This window comes from Erinaceus europaeus, chromosome 15 (genome assembly GCF_950295315.1).
Source record: "Erinaceus europaeus chromosome 15, mEriEur2.1, whole genome shotgun sequence".
NCBI classification, from domain to species: Eukaryota; Metazoa; Chordata; class Mammalia; order Eulipotyphla; family Erinaceidae; genus Erinaceus; species Erinaceus europaeus.
The window spans coordinates 2581537-2604832 of record NC_080176.1 but is presented as its reverse complement, the minus strand read 5'-3'; the positions used below and the strand labels follow the sequence as shown (position 1 = coordinate 2604832).

The window sequence follows — 23296 nt, the reverse complement described above, 5'->3', positions numbered from 1 at the left end:
ATGATGGGGAGGACTCTCAGCGACCAAATTTGAGACAACTTGAGTAGCAAAATTGCAAAAAAAAAAAAAAAAAAAAAGCTTTGCAATCCATTGAATAAAGTACTAATACGGAAGCTCACACAGACATAATAAACAAGTGGATGCACTAATAAGAATGAGACGAACACCTCTTTCTCAAACACACTGCTGCTCCCATGTCTAGTCACACCTCAGTCTGCAAGCATCCTTGCTAACACTGCATCATTGTCTTTTTAAAATGAGCTCATTTTAGTGCATGGACTCTTTTTATTTGCATTTTCAAGTCCTTTGATTATCTGGAGGAGGCACATTTTAACCATTCATTTATCATGTTAACTAAATTGTGGACCTCATTCAGCCACCTTGCAGTCTTACTAGGGGTTTAACATTCTATGATTCACAGAAGCCACCAAAGTAACTCTGTCCTTAGATACAGAGAGGAGGCACACTCATGCTGCTTCACCCAGTGACAGCTCTCAGGAGAGAGTGGGCTGGTGAGCTGTCATGGAGAAGGTAATAGAAAATGCTTCAGACTCCACTCTTAAAGAAAGACCATCCACCCATCTACCCATCCATCATCCATCCATCCGTCATTGACCCATCCATCCATCATCTGTCATCCATCTATCCATCCAGCCAGCCAGCCATCCATCATCCATCATCCATCATCTGTCATCCATCCATCCATCCATCCATCCATCCATCCATCCAGCCAGCCAGCCAGCCACCCAGCCACCCATCCTCGTCCATCCATCCACCCACCCTTTCTTTCCTCAGATGCTTTTTGGGTTTGTGAAGCAAACACAACTTGAGTTGGGGGTGGCTGTGCCATTTCCCTTCACCCAGGAAGCAGAACAGACCCAGGACACTTCCCATGCCAGATGCCTGCAGCTGAGGAGTGGAATCTCATTCTTGATCACCAGATGACAGGGAAAATGAAGTAAATAAAAAAGTGATTAACTAAAGACTTTTTCTCCAAATAGTACCCCCCCCAAAAAAAGCAAAGTACTGCTTTTGGCTTTTTAATTCTCAGCTTGACCTTGAACTATCTAGTTTTTACTGAGATGTTGTCCTCTGCCTCCTCCCCCACTATCCTTTTTACACACTTACACACACACACACACACACACACACACACACACACACACACACACACACACACACACACACACATTCAGGGGATGTCCTGTGCAATTGAAAGACATGGTTTTGGGGCCAGGTAATGGAGCACCTGGTTAAGTGCACACACTACAGCATGCAAGGACCCAGGTTTAAGTCCCGAAGCAGGGTGGTCAGACCTCCCTGAGGAGAACATGCAATTTATTTATTTATTTATTTATTTATTACTTGGTTTATTTATTGGATAGAGACAGCCAGAAGTCGAAGGGGGTGATAGAGAGAGAGACAGACAGAGATAGCTACAGCCCTGCTTCATCACTCACAAAGTTTCCCCCTACACGTAGGGACTGGGAGCTTAAATCCAGGTCCTTGAGCACTTTTCAACATGTGTACTCAGCCAAGTGTGCCACCATCCGGCCCCCAGAACATGCATTTTATAAGCTGGCCTGAACAGGACACTGATTCCCTGAGGCTGTCTTGGAGGAATTGAGATTCTCTCGCTCTCTCTCTCTCAAATCTTTCTTCTTTTTCAAAAAAGTCTTTATTATTGGATAGAGACAGAGAAATTGAAATGGGAGGGGGAGATAGAGAGGGAGAGAGTAACATAGACACCTGTAGCCCTGTAGCACCTGTAGTGCTTCACCACTCGTGAAAATTCCCCCCCACCACACATACTCTGCAGATAGGGACTGGGGGCTTGAACTTGGGTCCTTGTGCACTGTAATGTGAGAGCTTAATCAGGTGCACCAATGCATGGCCCTGGAACTGAGATTCTCTTTTATATCCCAGTGTAGCCCACTTCCATCTCCCAGGGGGGAGGGGTCCCAGCCTCTCTCTGCAATCACTCACCTCCTGTCGCAGGCAGTGGCCACACTGGAGACTGTGCTTGGCTGCGCTCTGCCAGGAGCCTGGCTTTTAAACAGGCACAGAAGTCAATATCCTTCAGGGCTATCTGTTGCTAAAATGGGTGGTGGGGGTGCAGCCCTTCTCCCAGCAGGGGACTTCATCATCCTTTTGGGGATATTGCGCAGTTTAGAGGTCAGCTCCTTTTTTTCTCCATTTGCAGGACTATTTTTGAGAACTGAGTTATTTCCCCCCTGTTAAAGCACATTATTGATACTTGGCACTTCTGCGGTAATAGAATTTTGAAGAGCTCATCCCTTTCCATCCTAAACTACGTCGTGAATGGGTCTGAAAATGGTGTCTAGATTGTCAATTGTCGGACTCTCAGGGGTTTGTACCTGCAGGACTGCAGAGACTGTTTCAAAGGCCTTGCCAGTCTAGTGAGATTGGATGTAATCCAAACTGGGGAACTGGATTGGACAACTGGTGGTCAGGTAGGAGGAAGGACCTGTGACTGGGAGGAAGCTGTGTGTTTACATAGTGACCAGCCCACCTCCACCCATGTGACTGCAGGCCAGTCCCAGAGGGAGTCTCTTTACACCTCTGAAATGGCTGTGCCAGGACCTGCCTAGCTAGCTGTGGACCAGAGGAGGGGAGTGTTTAGAAAGGGGCCTGCAAAGTGAACAGTGTCCCAGAATGCTGCATGGCATTGAGTTTGGTTCTCGGTGACTGGGCCTTTTGACATTGATATGTGACTGAGTGGTCAGGGCTTCCCATGCACTCAGTAAATACCACCTGTATTTGCTGCATGTGTCTGTCCGTCTCTATACCCTTTTTAAAATTTGTTTTAAAAAATCTTTTTGTTTTATATATTTATCGTTGGATAGAGCTCTGCACGAGGACAGTGCTGTGTTTGCATCTTCACAACCTGAGAGAAAGCTCTTCCTTCAGTGAGGCATGACACACATTTCTGTAGTTTTTAAATATTTTTCCCTTTTGTTGCCCTTGTTTTTCATTGTTGTAGTTATTATTCTTGTTATCGTTGTTGGATAGGACAGAGAGAAATGGAGAGAGGAGAGTAAGACAGAGAGGGGGAGAGAAAGACAGACACCTGCAGACCTGCTTCACTGCTTATGAAGCGACTCCCCTGCAGGTGGGGAGCCAGGGGCTCGATCCGGGATCCTTATGCCCGTCCTTGCACCGCCGCCCAGCCCTCCATATCCACTGCCCAGCCCTCCCCCCATTTCTGTGATTTTTATTTTCCTTCTGGCATATTCTTTCCAACTCTCAGTAAGTTCACCAAAGGAGGGGGGTTCCTTTTTATTCACACCCTTCTCCTTGCTTACAGCCTGTACCAAATCCTGAGAACTCCATAGACAGGCATGATCTGCATACATAAAGGCCTTCACACACCTGTCTCAATGTAGGACTTCAAATCCTGGTACTTGCATCCTGAGCTAACTGTGGCAGACAGACTGACAGCAACACTGGCTTTCCTGCTGGGCAGTTTAAATGCATCCCTGTGCTAGTTACACACACCCCTCCCACCACCCAGTAACTATCTGTATGTATGTTTCACTGCAAAAAGAAAAAAAAGAGGAAAAGGCTCAAAAATATCCTGTGAAACGGCTGCAAAACGGAAAGAGTTTGGTGAGCAGAGTAACGTGGTCCCTCAGTGGTGGCTTTAGAGGAGGGAGCGGAGGACCATTACAGCTAGGACGCAGCTAGCTGCAAAGTCCTGTCATCAGGCTCAGCCAGTGTCTGCTAGTCTTTCCAGAGGGTGGGAAATGAGAACCCACCAGCACTTTGCCCTTCCCCAGCTGTTCCGTGTGCAGCTCCATGTTCCTAGAGATCTGAGCTCATCCTTTTGTCCTTGGGAGTCTTGTGGCTGTGCTCTTGGAGAGTTTGGTTTGAAAATCTTAGGGTTTGATCCTGTGCAGAAAAGCAAGGCAGGAGAGGAACCTGCAGAGCATCTCAATCAGGCTCTTCCAGAGGCTGGCTGTGGTCCCGGCTCTCCCTCCTCTTCTGTGTCCTCTGTGGGAACAGCTGGCAGCAGGCCCCTGCCTGTGGGAGAAGCCTGTCAGGACCCGGTGTGCACTCCAGGGCGCAGGGGAGATGGACGATGGAGGATGGGGCCGCTGCCCTTAGATTTGCTGCACTTGAGAGTTTTAGCTATCCTGTCCTCACCCCCCCCCCCCCCCAGTTCACAGCATTATGATTTTGCTCATGAGCAAAATTGGCTGTTTGATGCCAGACAGCACCTTGGGTAGTGAAGGGAAAGCACTGACGTTGGGCTCTCTCTATGAAGACTTTGGGCAGAGGCTTGCTCCTCCTCCTCCTCCTCCTCCTCCTTTCCCTTCTCTTCCTTCTTCTTGTCTTTCTTCTCCTCCTCCTACCCCGTCCTCCTTCTCTTCCTTCTTCTTCTCCCCCTCCTCCTCCTTTTCCTTTTCTTCCTCTTCCTCCTCTCTCTCTTCTTTCTCCTCTCTCTCTTCTTTCTCCTCATCTTCCTTCTTCTCCTCCTTCTCCTTCTCCTCTTCCTGCTACTTCTCCTCCTTTTCTCCTCCTCCTTACCCTCCTTCTTCTCATCCTCCTTCTCCTGCTCCTACTTCTCCTTCTTCTCCTCCTCCTTCATCTCCTCCTCCTCTTTCTTCTTCTCCTTCTAATTTTATTCATTTATTTTAATTTTTATTATCTTTCTTTATTTATTGGATAGAAACAGTCAAATTTTAAGAGGGAAGGGGGTGATAGAGAGGAAGAGAAAGAGAGGGAGCCTGCTGCTTCACCATTCACAAAGTTTCCCCCTGCAGGTGGGGCTGAGGGCTTGACCCTACTTCTCTGCATAACAACATTTGTTTTCAACCAGCTGCACCACCACCCAGCCCCCAATTCATTTGTTATTTGTTATTGATAGAGACAGAGAGAAAGTGAGAGGTGATGGGGAGATAGATAGAGACAAAGAGACATCTGTAACACTAATTCACCATTTGTGAAGCTTCCCCCTGCAGATGGAGACCAGGGGATTGAACCTGGGCCCGTGCACACTGTAGTGTGTGTGCTTAAGCCGCTGCATCACCGCCTGGCCCCAGGACAGGCTTCTAGACCAGAACACATGAGAAGCAAAGAGGAGCTGGGTGGTGGCACACCCCGTGGAGTGCACAAGTAGCCATGCGGACATGAGGGCCCAGGTTTAGGCTTCAGATCCCCACCTGCAGTGGGGAAGCTTCATGATGAGTGATGCTGAACTGCAGGTGTCACCCTCCTCGCCCTCCCTCCCCCTCAACTTCTCTTGTCCTATTAAAATAAAAGGCACTGGAAGCAGTAGGCTTTTATGCAAGCACTGATATATCCATAGAGAGAGAGAGGGGAGAGGATGAGATAGGGGTGCATGTGTGTTCGGTACGGCACTGCCTGTAGGGAGGGAAGCTGGACCCAATGGTCTCTTCCCATAGACTGTGTGTGAGCTTCAGGTGCCTTTTACTGCAAAGAGACAGGGCCACGAATGGACAGAGTCACCCCTGGCAAGAACCAGGCTCTGGACGAAGAAACACAGGCTGAGTGGTGGCAGTCACTCATTGGAGGGCTGGCCCAGGACACAGGAGATGTGGCCAGATGGGGAGGCTCTTGAGAGTGGAGGACAGGTCACCAGCAGACTCAGCCAGGGACGCAGAGGGCTGGACAGTGCAGGGAGGCCAGAGATGCGGTGCAGTCTCACGGCCAAGGGTTTAGTCATGCAGGCACGAGCCCAGAGTGACAGAGCCCCATCCTGTCATGCCCCCCAGCGGTCGGAGAGGGACCCAGGACCAGGATTCCCAGAGGCAGGGACTGCTTACTGGCTGCTCTCTGTAGTCATAGCTGCTGCAGGACAAGCATGGAGACCTGTGGAGGACCTGGGGCTCCAGTGGTCAGAATCCACAAGGAACACCACGTGCAGTCTGGGCAGAGCCCCGCATCCACGGGACACGAGATGGCGCACACGCCCAGAGGCCCTGCCTGCCTGGCAGCTCCCTGGATAGGCAGTGTGCACTGGCTTCTTCTGTTTTGTGCAGTCCTGCTCTGTGCCCTTTACTCATTATTCCTCTGCCTTCCCCTACAAGCTCAGGTCTGGTGATCCTCTCTGAATTTCTCTATTTACAGAAAACTTTGAACTTCCTAGATATTGAAATGCACTATCACCTACAGGCAGACTGCTTTGTCCCCTGTCCCCCCTCCCCCCTCCCCCGCCCCCGTGGCCATAGGAATCACACAGTTACCAGTAACAGCGTTAATTAACTGGAAGATAGATAAATAATGGTTAGGGTTGCTAATTCTGACTCGGAGAAAAGGGAAGGCCTTCACAACCCTCCTTCCTGTTGTCTTCCATGAATCCAGCCTCCCCGTTACTGTCAGTCTCCATTCCTGAGACGTCCTTATGTTACTTTGGCTGAAGTAACTGGCTATGTGGAGGAAGCCGGTCAGTTTCCAGTGCGAGTGACCCAGTTCTCCTCATCAAAAAGTGGCCCTGGGCCTTAGAGACAGCTCAGCTGGATAGAGCACAGAGGGCCCAGCTTCCATCCCCAGCACTTACACTATTGCCACACAGAGCTCTGCTCTCTCTGGGCCTGACTCCTTCTTCCTTTTATAATAAGTCAATTCTTAAAAACAGGTGAATTTACCAAGGTGCTCAGACACAGGGATCTCCATATTTTACAAGCGCAAAAGCTGAATATTAACAGAGAGCACGGAGCCCCTCCAGAAGCAAGGACCTATTAACAGGGAACTGGCTGGTGGGTGGCCTCACACCTTCCTATGGAGACTAGCACACCTGTGAATCTCCTCTGGCCCTTTCCTAGGACTGCTGTCCTCCATCCTCCTCTGCTCTCCTGCATCTTCCTTTGCTATCTTCCATCCTCGTCTGCTGTCCTCCATCCTCCTCTGCTGTCCTCCATCCTCCTCTGCTCTCCTGCATCCTCTTCTGCTCTCCTCCATCCTCCTCTGCTCTCCTCCATCCTCCTCTGCTCTCCTGCATCCTCCTCTGCTCTCCTCCATCCTCCTCTGCTCTCCTGCATCCTCCTCTGCTCTCCTGCATCCTCCTCTGCTCTCCTGCATCCTCCTCTGCTCTCCTGCATCCTCCTCTGCTCTCCTCCATCCTCCTCTGCTCTCCTCCATCCTCCTCTGCTCTCCTGCATCCTCCTCTGCTCTCCTGCATCCTCCTCTGCTCTCCTCCATCCTCCTCTGCTCTCCTCCATCCTCCTCTGCTCTCCTGCATCCTCCTCTGCTCTCCTCCATCCTCCTCTGCTCTCCTGCATCCTCCTCTGCTCTCCTCCATCCTCCTCTACTCTCCTGCATCCTCCTCTGCTCTCCTGCATCCTCCTCTGCTCTCCTCCATCCTCCTCTGCTCTCCTCCATCCTCCTCTGCTCTCCTGCATCCTCCTCTGCTCTCCTCCATCCTCCTCTACTCTCCTGCATCCTCCTCTGCTCTCCTGCATCCTCCTCTGCTCTCCTGCATCCTCCTCTGCTCTCCTCCATCCTCCTCTGCTCTCCTGCATCCTCCTCTGCTCTCCTCCATCCTCCTCTGCTCTCCTGCATCCTCCTCTGCTCTCCTCCATCCTCCTCTGCTCTCCTCCATCCTCCTCTGCTCTCCTCCATCCTCCTCTGCTCTCCTGCATCCTCCTCTGCTCTCCTCCATCCTCCTCTACTCTCCTGCATCCTCCTCTGCTCTCCTGCATCCTCCTCTGCTCTCCTGCATCCTCCTCTGCTCTCCTCCATCCTCCTCTGCTCTCCTGCATCCTCCTCTGCTCTCCTCCATCCTCCTCTGCTCTCCTGCATCCTCCTCTGCTCTCCTGCATCCTCCTCTGCTCTCCTGCATCCTCCTCTGCTCTCCTGCATCCTCCTCTGCTCTCCTCCATCCTCCTCTGCTCTCCTCCATCCTCCTCTGCTCTCCTCCATCCTCCTCTGCTCTCCTGCATCCTCCTCTGCTCTCCTGCATCCTCCTCTGCTCTCCTCCATCCTCCTCTGCTCTCCTCCATCCTCCTCTGCTCTCCTGCATCCTCCTCTGCTCTCCTCCATCCTCCTCTGCTCTCCTGCATCCTCCTCTGCTCTCCTGCATCCTCCTCTGCTCTCCTCCATCCTCCTCTGCTCTCCTGCATCCTCCTCTGCTCTCCTCCATCCTCCTCTGCTCTCCTGCATCCTCCTCTGCTCTCCTCCATCCTCCTCTGCTCTCCTCCATCCTCCTCTGCTCTCCTGCATCCTCCTCTGCTCTCCTCCATCCTCCTCTGCTCTCCTGCATCCTCCTCTGCTCTCCTGCATCCTCCTCTGCTCTCCTGCATCCTCCTCTGCTCTCCTCCATCCTCCTCTGCTCTCCTGCATCCTCCTCTGCTCTCCTCCATCCTCCTCTGCTCTCCTGCATCCTCCTCTGCTCTCCTCCATCCTCCTCTGCTCTCCTCCATCCTCCTCTGCTCTCCTGCATCCACCTCTGCTCTCCTGCATCCTCCTCTGCTCTCCTCCATCCTCCTCTGCTCTCCTCCATCCTCCTCTGCTCTCCTCCATCCTCCTCTGCTCTCCTCCATCCTCCTCTGCTCTCCTCCATCCTCCTCTGCTCTCCTCCATCCTCCTCTGCTCTCCTCCATCCTCCTCTGCTCTCCTCCATCCTCCTCTGCTCTCCTCCATCCTCCTCTGCTCTCCTGCATCCTCCTCTGCTCTCCTGCATCCTCCTCTGCTCTCCTGCATCCTCCTCTGCTCTCCTGCATCCTCCTCTGCTCTCCTGCATCCTCCTCTGCTCTCCTGCATCCTCCTCTGCTCTCCTGCATCCTCCTCTGCTCTCCTGCATCCTCCTCTGCTCTCCTGCATCCTCCTCTGCTCTCCTCCATCCTCCTCTGCTCTCCTGCATCCTCCTCTGCTCTCCTCCATCCTCCTCTGCTCTCCTGCATCCTCCTCTGCTCTCCTCCATCCTCCTCTGCTCTCCTGCATCCTCCTCTGCTCTCCTCCATCCTCCTCTGCTCTCCTCCATCCTCCTCTGCTCTCCTCCATCCTCCTCTGCTCTCCTCCATCCTCCTCTGCTCTCCTCCATCCTCCTCTGCTCTCCTCCATCCTCCTCTGCTCTCCTCCATCCTCCTCTGCTCTCCTGCATCCTCCTCTGCTCTCCTGCATCCTCCTCTGCTCTCCTCCATCCTCCTCTGCTCTCCTCCATCCTCCTCTGCTCTCCTGCATCCTCCTCTGCTCTCCTCCATCCTCCTCTGCTCTCCTCCATCCTCCTCTGCTCTCCTGCATCCTCCTCTGCTCTCCTCCATCCTCCTCTGCTCTCCTGCATCCTCCTCTGCTCTCCTCCATCCTCCTCTGCTCTCCTGCATCCTCCTCTGCTCTCCTCCATCCTCCTCTGCTCTCCTGCATCCTCCTCTGCTCTCCTCCATCCTCCTCTGCTCTCCTCCTTCTCTCTTCTCTCTTCTCCTCCTCTGTTCTCCTCCATGTCTGCTTTCACAGAAGATGCTTTAGATACTGATTGTTTCTGCATTTTGGTTAGTAAAAAATAATGTCGCTACACACATGTGGTTTTCCTTGTATGTTAAATACTAAGACAGAAAAAGCAAGCCAGTAAAAAGAGCCTCTTAGATACAGTGAACAGAATAGTGGTAGCCATGGGGGAGGAGCAGAAAACAGACAAAAGGTGGAGTCTGAGGTGGTGGAGAGAGACCGGCCTTTGCATGACCACAGTGATAGCACACCACCCACCCAAACTGGGTGCTACCAACCAGTGTCAGCTCAGATATATGTATCATAGAAAGCAAATGAGAAGATGCCACACCATCCGTCCGTTGCCGAGGGAGACCCCTTGCTCAGCTGACAACAGGCATGACCCCTTCCCCACATGTGGCCTTTCAGTGAGCACTCTGTAGGCCACATCTTTGTCCTTGTATGAAAGCAGAGCTCTCAAAGGGAAGCTTTTCCTGTCTTTGTGGTCTTCTTCTTATTTGTATTGGGACCAGTCATAAGGGTGCTTTGTGTGGCAATGCAGCCCTTCCTGGCCTGCAAGGAAGGAGGGACTTTGATAATGTCTAGCTTCATTATTTTAAAAGAAAATGGAAACCACTTTGCAGTCTCACCCCTTGAGGACCCAGCCTGCATTGATTGCTGTCTTGCTTTCACTCCTTCTGGGAGAGCGGGGCTGGCATGCCTGTAGTCTGTCTCTAAATGTTGTCTGTGGTGCTATCACAGTGACTCCTTTTGAAAACTTGGCTATTTTGAAGAATTCATCATAGAAGGACATTGCCTTACCTCAGAGGCTTCCGAATTAGCATTGTTGAGGAAAAAATGGCAGCATGTGTGTTACTTAGAATTCCTCACTCAGAAATTGACCTTTAACACTCTTGTAGAAAAAGAAGTAATGACTGCATACATTAATAGCAGGCAAAAGAACCAGTGGACTGCTCCCCCCCCCCTTTTTTTTTTTTGCCAAGCAGTTATTAGTTTGGAAATAACACTTCCTTGTCAGATATTGATCTGTTGATGATTGCCAGCGAGGTTTATCTTTAGTAAGGAATGTTTGAGAAGATAGAATCCCCAGTTGGCTCAGTCCGAAGGAGTCTTTCCAAATACCAGGGTTCTTTCACTCAGAGTTAATCCAAGCGGTTGGCCCAAAGACGGCTGGGAAGGATTGTAAGTAATGAAGACTGAATGAGAAGAACTGCTGGAAACATTCCCAGCCCTGTGGGTGTGAAGATTTGAAGAACAGGACCCAAAGAAAGGTTTATCTCAGTAATTAACAGATGAGGACTGCATCTGATCTACAGCTCTGCAAACCATGCTAACCCCTGCCTCATGCATCTCCTGGCTTCCTGACACCTGGGTATTTCACGACACCAGTTCAGTCAGTGAAAGGACCTGTGCCAGTGAAGGGCCAAGCAGCTGAGGGACTGAGGAGGTGGGGAGGAGTCAATTCCTGGTGACATATGTTGGAGAGGGTCCAAGCAGAAGGAGTGTTGATACCAGAAAGGCAATGATCCAAGGACGCCTTGAATTCTGTGGCCAGTGGCATCTCTTAGTGGATGGTGCCAGACATCCCATAATGCACAGGACAGCCCACAGACAATGACGTTATCATCCTTACATGTCAACCATCCATGTTGAGTTGAACCCCACTGTGAAGAAAGATACTACGGTCCCCCTGCTTTGGAAAAGCACCAAAGAATACCCAGCTGTGGGAAGCGACTGGGGCATGTCCAGGCAGCTTGGGTGCAGAGTCCAGCTTCAGCCCTCAAACCCAGACCCCTCCAGCCCAGTGTACATGTGAACAAAGAAGCCTGAGTGACTGATGTATGGCTAATGGGGGGTGGTAACAGAATCTCCCCATTTGGAAAACCACGGAACGATTGGGAAGACGAGTGCCAGGTAGGGTGGGCTTGCTTTGGGGACCTTCTTTGAATCAGGGACTTGAAATTTGATGATTCCTCATGCTTGTCACCATATCCCATTGTTAACACCTGCCAGTGCCGTCATCCTAAACTGTTGCTGCTGTTTTAGACAGGGACCACGACAGGTGCGCCAAATACCGGGCCATTAGCAGAGCGGTAATTCAGAGGCATGAATATTTATTGTCTTGTAAGGAGACAACAAAAGCCATGTCTACTTGCTAGCACAATGTGCAGCGACGTCCTCCAAACCAAAATTGTTTGAGTTTCTCATTTATGCAAAGGAAGAGGAGCTCTCGTACTTTTCCATTAGGTGATTTATTTCCCCTGCCTTCCCCACAGAAAACACAGCCCTGGCAAACACTTGATTTTATTGAGCCGGTTCATCGCTGAGCAATTTACAAGGCTCAAGCCTCTGATTATCCAACTCCTCCATTCTTAAATCGTTCTGGAAATCAGTCTCTTCTCTGTGGTGAGAAGAACCCCCAGACAACGGAGAAGGACACATTTTCTTTCTTTCTCCCTTCCTTCCTTCCTTCCTTCCTTCCTTCCTTCCTTCCTCCCTCCCTCCCTCCCTCCCTCCCTCCCTCCTTTCTTTCTTTCTTTCTTTCTTTCTTTCTTTCTTTCTTTTTTCCTGAATTTCCTTTCTTCTTCCCTTATCACATATTTTGTTACTTCTTTTTCTTTCTGTTCTGTAAGAAAGTATAATGCAAATTAAGAAGAGAGCTGGAAAGATAAAAGAGATGAGAGAGTTCTGCAAAGGCCTGTGGAGAGAAAGGCATATTTGGGTCAGATTCCCAAACAACACACTGTGTGCTTTCAAAGGCAAAAATGGAGAGAAGAACCCTGGGTGCTCCCCAGGGAGCATTTCTGTGGCTTCATCTCAGCCTGACATTCCCCCCCGACCTAAATTGTCATGAAAGGACTCATCTACACTTGTAGCACAGCTGGCAATAACTGGCTGCGAAGCCCAAGCCCTCTCCCTCCAGACTGTGAATGCTGCTGGAGTTGAGGAGGGAAGGGGGCTGCCTGGCTGCCTTTGTGAGTCATCTCCAGGAGCTTCCTGTGCAGATCAAGTGGTGGCCATGCCTGGGGCAGCCTGTCACCTTGCTCTTCTGCAGACCACCCCTTTCCCACTCCACTGTCCTCCTAGAGCTTCCCCTCCCCCTGAACTCCCTCCTGAGTCTGATCTTTATACTTGGCTGAAGAAGAGTTGTAGTTAGGTAAATAGAAAGCTGTTTATTGGCCCATTAATGAAATCTCCTTCCTTGCTATTTTGTGATGCACACGTATAAAAATAAAACTTGTGCTACTCCTGTCAGCACGTGTCTGCCAGCTGAATGCTTAATCCTTGAGAAGTGTTCAGAAAATAGTTGCAATGAATGAATGAATGAATGAATGATCAAGGCTACTGGACAAGGCCTGAAATGCTTAAAATTTCCCGTTGACTTTCCACGGGCTGGTGATAAGAATTCACACTTGGAGATTTCCCGGTCATTCTGCCCTTCAGCCTCAGGTGGGAAGCACTCTTTTTACTTTTTTTTTTTTTTTTTTATACTTTTTCCATTTTGCAGACAAGTCAGGAAAGCTCACACTGGTGCTGCCACATGCAGGGTTTAGCTAGGGAGTGACTGAGCTTGAGTAGAAACGGGGGTGGTCTGTCTCTTAGCCACTCTGCTAAGCACTCTTTGTGCAGTGACAGAGAAAGGAGAGCTTCTCCGGAGACTTCCAGGACAGAAAGTGTTGGCCATGGAAAGATCTCTACAGTCTGGTAGCAGTGAAGTAGGTGGACGGTGATGGCACTGTTGCTGCTACCCAAGCAGACTGCACTCCACACCTTCTGGGAGTGGGGTGACCAGTTCTCACACTGGAAGCTTGGCCAGCTGTCCTTCCTGTGGGTGGTGCTCTTACAGTCTGTAAAAATCAGGGAGCTTCTCTCTGGGGCAAAGTTGCAGTGCCCGTGTTGTGGTTTGGAGGTAAACTATGGGCCTAGATAAACCGTCTTCTCTCATGGCCAAAGGCCCTTTGTGAACATTTGCTTTTCACACTTCCAACGTCTCTGCTTCAGCCACTCCTCCTCAGAGGTGTCATTGTATATCTGGTCTTCTCCCCTCATCCCAAGGTAAGTTTCCCGGGCCTGGCAGTGGTGCACACATTACAATGAACAAGGGCCCAGGTTCCCCACCTGCAGAGGAAAAGCTTTGCAAGTGGTGAAACGGTACTGTAGGTGTTTCTCTGTCTCTCTCCCTATCTACCTCCCCCTTCCTCTTGATTTCTGCCCATCTCTATCTAGTTAGTAAATAAAAAATAATACAAAACAAAAGCCAAGGTAAGTTTCCTTAAAATTTTAAACTCCTTTTTGAGCCTTTAATTATCTAGACTTTGACTTTGTTCTCCAGACCAAATTCTCATGTCACCCCTGCCTTGGACCCTTTATTGCCTTGTACATCCCTCTTAGAAGTCAGTAGCCATCACTCCCCCAACTCACTGACCCCCATTTCTGTGCAAAAGGGACCTGCTGATAGCCAGTGCCCTGCACTCCTCTCCTCGTGCCCGAACTCCTGGAAGCCTGGGGCCTGGTCCTGTATGGTCTTGCTTTTCCTGATGGACACTCCGTAAATGTGGAAGAGCCGAGGTGGTGGGGCAAAAAGAGGGCTGGGTAAGAAGGGAAAGAAACTACTGTTGACCCAGGTGCAGCCCTACCGTGTTTCTGCAACAAAAGCCCCGAGCAAGGGAAGCACCAGAGGGCAGGCAGGTACTGCGGGCCCATGCCAGCCTCATTTCCAGAAGGCCTGCGGGTGGGTGTGCTCCTGTGGCTGGGATGCTGCTGCAGGCTTCAGTGGTGGAGTGTAGTGGATCTGGCTCAGCTGCAGGCAACACATCCTCCTCATTCTTCACAGGCCTTGTGGCCCCCATCCTGTATTTTGTACATCTCACGACTCTCTCTCTCTCTCTCTCTCTCTCTCTCTCTCTCACACACACACACACACACACACACACACACACACACACACACAGCATAGGAACACACATCCCTTTTTGCCTGGTTGAGCCTTTCAAAGTCTTATCATCTCTGATTATGAAGACAAGCCCTGCAGGAGATGGGCATGATCTCAGACTGGGTTGATCAGAGGTGGAGGTCAGTGCATTTCCCTTGGAACATCCATCAGTAAAAAGTTTGCTTCCTTAATTCACAGCCTCAAAGTGAACAACACCTCCACCTGCCCCTTCCCTCCCCCTCCCTTCCTGCTCCTCCCCACTGGGACTGTCAGGTAGATGTTGGATTTCACTGAGCTGTTAAAAATCCTAATGGATCCCACTGAGCTGTTTCAGGTTGTTTGTGAGAATCACTTAATTTCCTTGTTTTGCAGCTAACAATGGTTTTAATCTTCATTTCAGATTAATCACAGAAATCCTTGCTGTCCTTTCCTTCCTTTCCCCATGCCTGATTCCAGGGTGTGCAGTTGATACAAAAGGAGAACTCCTTCATTTTTCTATTTTACAGCCCAACAAAAAAGATCTTCAGTAAAATTAGCCAGACAGTAATTATTCAACATGTGTTAAAATGCCTGTCTGCAATGATGAGGAAAAGAGCAAAGTTTGTAATAGTGTTTGCTCTGGGTGACTGGATTGAAGGATTTTAAATTATTTATTTATTTATTTATTTAATTATTTTATCTTGGATAGAGACAAAAATCAAGAGGGATGAAGAGATAGAAAGGGAAGAAGGTGGGAGCCAGGCGGTAGTGCAGCGGGTTAAGCGCACATGGCACAAAGCACAAGGACCAGCATCAGGATCCCGGTTTGAGCCCCTGGCTCCCCACCTGCAGGGGAGTCGCTTCACAGGCGGTGAAGCAGGTCTGCAGGTGTCTGTCTTTCTCTCCCCATCTCTGTCTTCCCTCCTCTCTCCATTTCTCTCTGTCCTATCCAACAACAATGACAGCAATAACAGCAACCATAATAACAACAACAAGGATGATAAATGATATCAGCAAAAGGGAAAAAATAAAATTTTTAAAAAAGGAAGGGAAGAAGGGAAACAGACAGACAGACAGGCTGACCTTCTTCATGCAATTCTACTCTTTTCATTGTCTTCTGTGATGAGCCTCTTAAAAAAAAAAGCAATAAGAATAAGTGAATTAAATAAATAGTGTTCCCAAATCAAAGAAATTAGGGTCTTTTCTTGAGATTTTAAGCAGGGGAAACTTCAACATTAAAGATGGGGGAGGGGTTTACAGAGAACAGAGCATTTTATTTTATTTTATTTTTTAAATATTTATTTATTTATTCCCATTTGTTGCCCTTGTTGTTTTATTGTTGTAGTTGCTGTTGTTGTTATTGATGTCATCATTGTTGGATAGGACAGAGAGAAATGGAGAGAAGAGGGGGAGATCGAGAGGGGGAGAGAAAGATAGACACCTGTAGACCTGCTTCACTGCCTGTGAAGCGACTCCCGTGCAGGTGGGGAGCCGGGGGCTCGAACCGGGATCCTTATGCTGGTCCTTGTGCTTTGCACCATGTGTGCTTAACCCGTTGAGCTACTGCCCACCTCCCAGAATAGAGCATTTTAGGATGAAAGAGTGGTGTAGTGAAATCAGTTCACAGCTTGCAGGGAAGTTAGTATTTATCCACATAAAGCCACCCACGGCCTCTCTGTTCATCACTGGTCTGGCTTTCAGTTCATGAAACTTGTGCACAGAGAAATTGCATCTTGCCTGACTAGTTAGTTCATTGCCATCCACTGGCCTTTGGACCAATATCACTACCCAGACCAGATAAAGGATTCTCAGAGAGAGGCCTGCAGAGGGGACGTTGGGGGAAATGAAGAGGTGGTATCTGGCACTCTCTGAGTGCTGCCTGTGCTGCTTGGAGCCCGGCTAGCTCAAGGAGTGAGTAGTGTTGTCATTTCCAGAGGCTAGACCTGCATTCAAGGGAACTTGTTCTAAGCCTGAAGGCTGGAGGATTGAAGGATTCCTACTTGCAGTGGTCCCTGGCTGCAATACGAATGTCTCCTGTCTTTGTATTTTGATTGTACTGCTCCTTAATGGCTAATTGCTAAGCAATAGAAAACATAATTTATCCTCCAATTTGGAAGTCAATCAAAGGAAGGCTGGGTGTCAGCAGATTTGCAGATAAATGAAAATGGAGATTGAGGTAGACACTTGCAGCATAGCTGACCTAGGCTTAGGGACCCCCGGGCACCCCAGCATTGGTTTATTTTGAGTCTTCTCCTTGGGAGTGGATGGGGGTAGCCCCCCCCCCCACCTCAGATCCTCTGACCGCAGCTGCTCCTTGTAAGGAAGGGCAGCCCTGGATCCTTTGTGGACTGTTGACCAGAGGAGGAAACAGGAATCTGAAGGCAGTGCTGAATGAGAAACACGTACTCCGTGGATTGCAAAACGTTTGCATGTCTGAGGACCTCACGGCTCTTATTCAAGAATGCCACCATTCGAGAGGTTATGAATTTTGAATCAGAGTTTTGTTGTCAGGGGACTGCTTCTTAGAGGGAAGGAAATGTACTTTTTAACAAGATTTCCAGCAAACTTTGACACATTCATTATGGTCATGAGCATGGAGGTGGTTTGAAACTATTTTGCATAATGTGGGAATAATGTTTCATGCCATGAGCCCCTGGCACCCAGTGTCAGCTCAGAACTCCACTGGGCACAAAGAAGCCAGGTGCTCTGGGTAGCCAAACCTCAGCTGGGCTGGGCTGGTCAGGGTGCTTGTCATCTCGAAGAGACTTTTGCATGTGTGTTTCTAATAGCCAGGGATTTTGTTGGCTATTTTCTTTCTAAAGATAGTTTTCTTACACAGGAAGGAGAATTTCACATGAGAATTTCACATGTGAAGAGAGAGAGAGAGAGACAGAGAGAGACTGACCAGAATAGCTCTCTAGTACAGCAGTGCTGGGGTCCGTACCAGCAGCCCCCAGGCTTGAAAGTCCACAACACTTGGTCAAAGGAGCCATTCCCCAGATACTAATTCATGAACTTTTATGAGAGAAAGGAGAGTATCACTCTGTTACTAGTGGTGCTGGGGCTCAAACCTGAGTCACCTTGGGCATGACAGTCCTCTGTTCCGAAGCTGAGTCACCTTCTGGGCCCCCATTGCTTAGGCCTGACCCAGCCCTGACCTATCTCCAGGCCGCAGGAGTCCTGGCCTTCATGTCGTCCTCACACTGGAGCCTGGTTTCTGTGTTCATGCCACCTTTTCCTATCCCAGGGCTCGGCCAGCACCTCCCTCTGTCTCTCTCTGAGCGCCTGGTTTTCTCTGACGATAGCACAGACACTTGCTGTGTGTGTCTGGCCATCTACCTTGCTCAGGCCGTAGAGCATTTCAGAAGCATGATCATCAATCTTCCCTTTGTTCTTGGATGTGCTAAGCCTCTTGCCAGGGGTGGAGATAAAAGCCAGAAAGGAGACGTGGCTGAGGGGCAGCCTAACTTGTGCCGGTGGGTGGAGGAGGACATTGAGGCCAGAGGGCAGCTCGTGGCCTTGGGGCTGCTGCAGGAGAGCCAGCAGCAAAGGAGCCAGAGGAGTCACAGAGCAGCAAAACATGGGGGCTGGGGCTGTGAAGCAGGAGTGAGTGTGGTGGTTGTGGGGTGTGCTAGGGCCAGGTGTCTGCAAGAGCACCCCCAGGAAGGTAATCACAGCTCCCTGCCCCTGGGTGCACTGGTGTGTCAAGGCTGGTTGCTGCTGGCTCTGAGGTGCAGCCTTCACCTGGCTTGCACCTCCATTTCTCTTGGTGCATGTTAGCAGCTCCCTCCAGGGGTCGGTTTGCCCTGTGGGCACGGAGGGAGCCCCGTTCTAGTCCCCACAACTGTTGCAGCTGGCCTTGAATGAGGTCCAGCTCAATGTGCCCCAATGCACAGGGCAGCCCTTATCATGCATAATTCTGGGTCTGAATATCAGCGTTGCCCAGGACGAGAACTCTGCCGTCTAATGTCCTACAGAGGTGTGCGTGGTGGCCAGGAGAAGGAGCAGTGGACAAAGCACTGGATTCTCCAGTGTGAGGTCCTGAGTTTGATCCCTGGCATCACATGCACCAGAATGATGCTCTGGTTCTCTCTATTTCTCTCAAATAGTTAAATACACAACTTAGATATATTTTTAAAGAGGGGTGTATAGGATATTGTGGGGAGGGTTGGGGGGTTATTGACTCACAGTTGAGAGAAGTGGGCTCTGGACAGAGGTTTATTGCCTGAGAGATGTTCCCTGAAACATTTCATTTATATTTATTTATTTATTTATTTTCCCTTTTGTTGCCCTTGTTGTTTTTCATTATTGTTGTAGTTCTTGTTGTTATTGGTGTCATCATTATTAGATAGGACAGAGAGAAATGGAGAGAGAAAGGGAAGACAGAGAGGGGGGAGAGAAAGACAGACACCTGCAGACCTGCTTTACCGCCTGTGAGGCGACTCTCCTGCAGGTGGGGAGCCGGGGGCTCGAACCGGGATCCTTACACCGGTCCCTGCGCTTTGCGACACGCCTGAAGCATTTCTTAGGGTGTAGAAAAGACCGAAGAAGCTGCTGGTGGGTTGGAATCAACATGTGATGTCCCCTTTCTACCATGCTGAAGTGATCTTGCGGCCGTGCAGATGGGACTCCAGGATGGCTTTAAGGAGAGGGCGAGGCAGCCTGATGCAAACAGACACAAGTAACTCTAGACCCTTTGTGGGGTGATCTGGCTTTAGTTTGTCAAAGGCTCTTTATAGATAGTGTGTGTGTATCTGCAGCAATGGCGAGCACTGGAAGCAGAGTGCAGGATGGAAGCTCTTTCCAGATTCCAGCTTATTCCTTGACCCCGGACACCATTAATAAGCCTGGGTTTTTTCTTCAGCTTATTAAGTTTCTTCCTGCTCCTCCATGGTGGGGCATAGGCACACATTCAGGCCATGATGAATGAGCGAGCTTATCTGAGAAGTATTATTTCTCAGAGCAAAATCTATAATGGGAGTAGATAACCGAGACAAAGCTTTCTATCCCGAGTACCTTTTGGGGTTGGCGAGTGAGACAAGAGGGGGCTGCCGGCGGGGGGGGGGGTGAGAGGTCTGGGGGCGCAGTCTTCACCCTCATCTGAGATGTCAGCAGCTGAATAATCCTAACTGGCCCTTTTCTCTTTTCAACACCCTTGATCCCATCAAGGTTCTGTACAGACGCTCCAATCACATGGGGGGCGGGCAGTTATAGATTTGCTTTTACCATGTCATCTTTCTCTCCCCAGACCCTCTGTGTTTAGTCCAGAAGTGTGTTTTGTCTTGTAGGATAGGTGTCTGGAGCTATTTGGAGAAACTATGGCATGGCCAAATATCCTTCTGCAAGAAATCTGGGCTTATATTTACCACAGGGACTATCTTCTCTTATAATAAAACTAATAATAACATCATTATTATTATCATTACTGTTTCTGTTGTTGTTAGGAGAATACAATAGTGTTTTTAAACCCATTCTATGCATTCTGTGTCCATTTTTTTTTTCCTGCAGGGTTATTGCTGGGGCTCTGTGCCTGCACTATGAATCCACTGCTCCTCGAGGCTAGTTTTTCCCTTTTGTTGCCCTTGTTGTTTATCATTGTTATTGCTGTCTTTGTTGTTAGATAGGACAGAGAGAAATGGAGAGAGGAGAAGACAGAGAGGGGGACAGATATATACAGACATATAGACACTTGCAGACCTGCTTCACCACTTGTGAAATGACTCCCCCCCTTGCAAGTGGGGAACCAGGGCCTCAAACTGGGATCCTTACGCTGGTCCTTGAGCTTTGCGCCATATGCACTTACAGCTGTGCTATAGTCTGGTCCCCTGTATCCATTTTTGCTGGTGGTTGGTTTGCCTGTGTGTATCGTTCATGTTGCCTGTAGATTCTATTCTAGTGCAAAGACTGAGAGCAAAGGGAGGGAGGGAAAGAGAGAGGGAGAAATGAGAGAAATTGAGTTGCAAAATTATTTCCATTTCTGCAAATTTCCTTTCCTTCTTCAGGGATAATGCAGTTAATCACCATTACTCCTTTCTCTTTCTGTTGAGGCAAATTTGCATAACATAAAATCAGCCATTTTAAGGTGTACAGCTTAGTTCATACATGTTTGAAGAGGAGGCTTGGCGCCATGTGGCAGCCCCTCCCCCAGCCGCCGAGAGCCTTCCTCTGCTTCACGTTAGACTCAGGCACCTTTCATTCAGGCATTTTTCAAGCTGTGGCTAGCTGTCCTCTCCCTCAGAAAGCTACTCACAGGAAGATGAGCCACACAGGTGATGGGAAGATGGATGGAGGAGAGAGATGGGACTAGGGAAGAAAGGGAGACAGTGGTGATAAAAGGAGTGAGTGAGGAAGTAGATGAGAGATGGCAAGGAAGGTCTAGGAAGTAGAGGAGGCCAGGGCAAGTTTTGAGGGCAAGGACACTCGTGACCCCCAGAGAGACTCCTTCACACCCATGGGGATGGAGAGTCCCTTGGAAAGGGCCGTTCTGCAGTTCTGGCTGTATTTGTGCTGCTCAAAGAGGAGAGGCCAAGCCGCACAGGCTGGCCCTGCTGACCCACTGCAAGCTCCCCATGTGCCCGCCTCGGACTCCTGACTCTGTCTGCCTTCTTCTGTGCCTTGGCATCTCCTTGGCCCTTCCACCCACAGCCTGACACTAGGCATTGTTTTTCCTTTTCTGTGTTTGTTCCTCTGAGAAAGGAGTCTCTGTGGTTCCCTGTGAAGTGGGGAGTCCAGAGCCCCTGCACTGTGGCACGGGCCAGCCCCGAGGGTCCTGGAAGGAGTGTTATGGTAGTCCTCGTGGTCTCCACTGCCATGGCTCTCATTCTTGGATCTCAGTGCATTGGGAAATGTGAACTGGTGTCTGGCTAAAGCCAACACAGCCCTCCTCTGGCAGTGTTTCTGGAGGTGCACCTGCTCTGAGCAGACCACCTGAAGGGGGAGAGCTTCTCTCTTCCATCATATTGGCAGAATACTTGCATGGAAGGATTAAGGAGCTTACTCCCTGATTAATTGTGAAATGTCGTAGCAGCTTCTGAATTGCCAACTGTGATTGGTACTGGATGCTAATTATCATCTACAAGCTCTGAATTTTGAGATGTGTCTTATGGAGCGTGTTGGTAGAAAGTTGGAGAGAAAGTCAGCTGTCAGGTAGAAAGTGTGGGGGGCAGCCTTGCACACCCCACAGGGGCCTTGGCACAAATCCCACTGAGGCAGGGTTCCATGTGACACTTGGGGGCCTTCCTTTCTGTTTCTGCACAGAACTGTGATGGCTGGGAGAAGCATCTCCTCTCTCTCTCTCTCTCTCTCTCTCTCTTCTGCATCTGTGCCTGGGGCTAAGTTGGAGGGATGGAGGCCCCAGGAGAGAATTCTGTCCTGCCTTCTCCACTCTCTGGAACCCTCCAGCTTCCTAGAAGCATGGCTTCCTCCTCCTCCTCCACCAAAATACATCCCTGCACCCCATTTCCACTGTCTCTTCTCTGTGTCCTGCATCCAACCTCTTCTGAGGTCACCTGTGGTAGCACTGAGTCCCTCATGGCCGACCAGTGTCAGCTCTCCACCTGAGTTGCATCTGGAAGTCCACTTTAAATGGAGGGAAGTGTAGTCCTGAGTTCTGGAGATTAGCATGAGGGCATCTTTGGAGGGGTCTTCAGATCCCTACAGCTGCATCTGTGATGTGCAAAGATTTCTAACTGGTTTTGGTTCCTGATACATCACTATCCATCCTTTTTTTCCTTTCTTTTTCTAGCAGGCCTTCATGAATGCACAATCAATATGGTGACTCTCGTACCAGATAGGGACTCAAATCTCAGTCTTTTGCAGGGTAAGGTGTACACTCTAATGAGTGAGCTATCTCTCAGTCCGCCATTTCCTTTCTTTGTAGAGTTTCAAAAGTATATTTTTATTTGATAGGGCAGAGAGAAATTGAGGGTGGGTTAGAAAGGGAGAGAGAATACAAGAGACACCTGCAGCCCTGCTTCACCACTTGTGAAGCTCCCACCCTGCAGGTGGGGACTGAGCGTTTGAACCTGGGTCCTTGTGCATTGTAACGTGCACACTCAACCAAGTGCACCACTGTCCATCCCCCTAATTTCTTTTTAATGACCATCAAAGATTCCTACCCTTACTGAAGCAGACACATACCATTATGTTTTAAATGTGGTGCTAGGGAACTAATCCAGGCTGTACATATGCATTTCACCTTTGAGGCATTTTGGCTCAGTTTTTTTATTGTGTCTTTTATGAGAGAGAAGAAAGGAGAAGAGAGGAGAGGAGAGGAGAGGAGAGGAGAGGAGAGGAGAGGAGAGGAGAGGAGAGGAGAGGAGAGGAGAGGAGAGGAAAGAGAGGCCAAAGCAGCTCTCCACCATTCATTCATGGCATTGTACTGGTCTGTGTATCTGTGGTGTTTTCTGTGCTACCCAGAGCCCCACACAGGGGAGCCCTATGCTGTCCCCACTGGATCTCCCTTCTAGCCCCATCATCATTCAGCATTCACCTCACATATCTGGTGCCTCCTTAGCCTCGGGCTGAAAACCTTGACGTATGAACCACACAGTGACTCCTTTAACCAACCAGTGCAGGGGATGCACATCTCTTAGTGTGCCTGGTGCAGAGGAAGCTGCTGAAACAGAGTCCAGCCTTTTCTTGCTCCTTCTCTCTCTCTCTCTCTGTAAATATATATATATAATTTTGCATCCTGATCCTGTCACTTTGCTAATTCTGGGCCCCACACTATCTGTTAGTTTGATGAACTCACCTCTTGGGTCTCCTATTGTTGATAAAACATCCAACCAGAATGAGCCTGGAACCTCCACTGCCTAATAGTTCATCCTTCATGAATAAATACTTGATGCTTTTTAGGACTATCCACACATGACATTCAAGAAAATTCTTCTCTTGCAGTAATTTGTGGCTTGTGAGAGCTCATCGGGCATTAGCAAGCTCTGCTTGTGTGGGGCAGCC

General features: G+C 49.6%; 1 protein-coding gene across 9 annotated transcripts in view; it reads left to right on the top strand.

Moving 5' to 3' along the window:
* The window catches only part of RBFOX1 (RNA binding fox-1 homolog 1), a 1765566-nt gene that overhangs the window by 823881 nt on the left and 918389 nt on the right, over positions 1 to 23296 (top strand). The gene's annotated exons all lie outside the window — the stretch shown is intronic.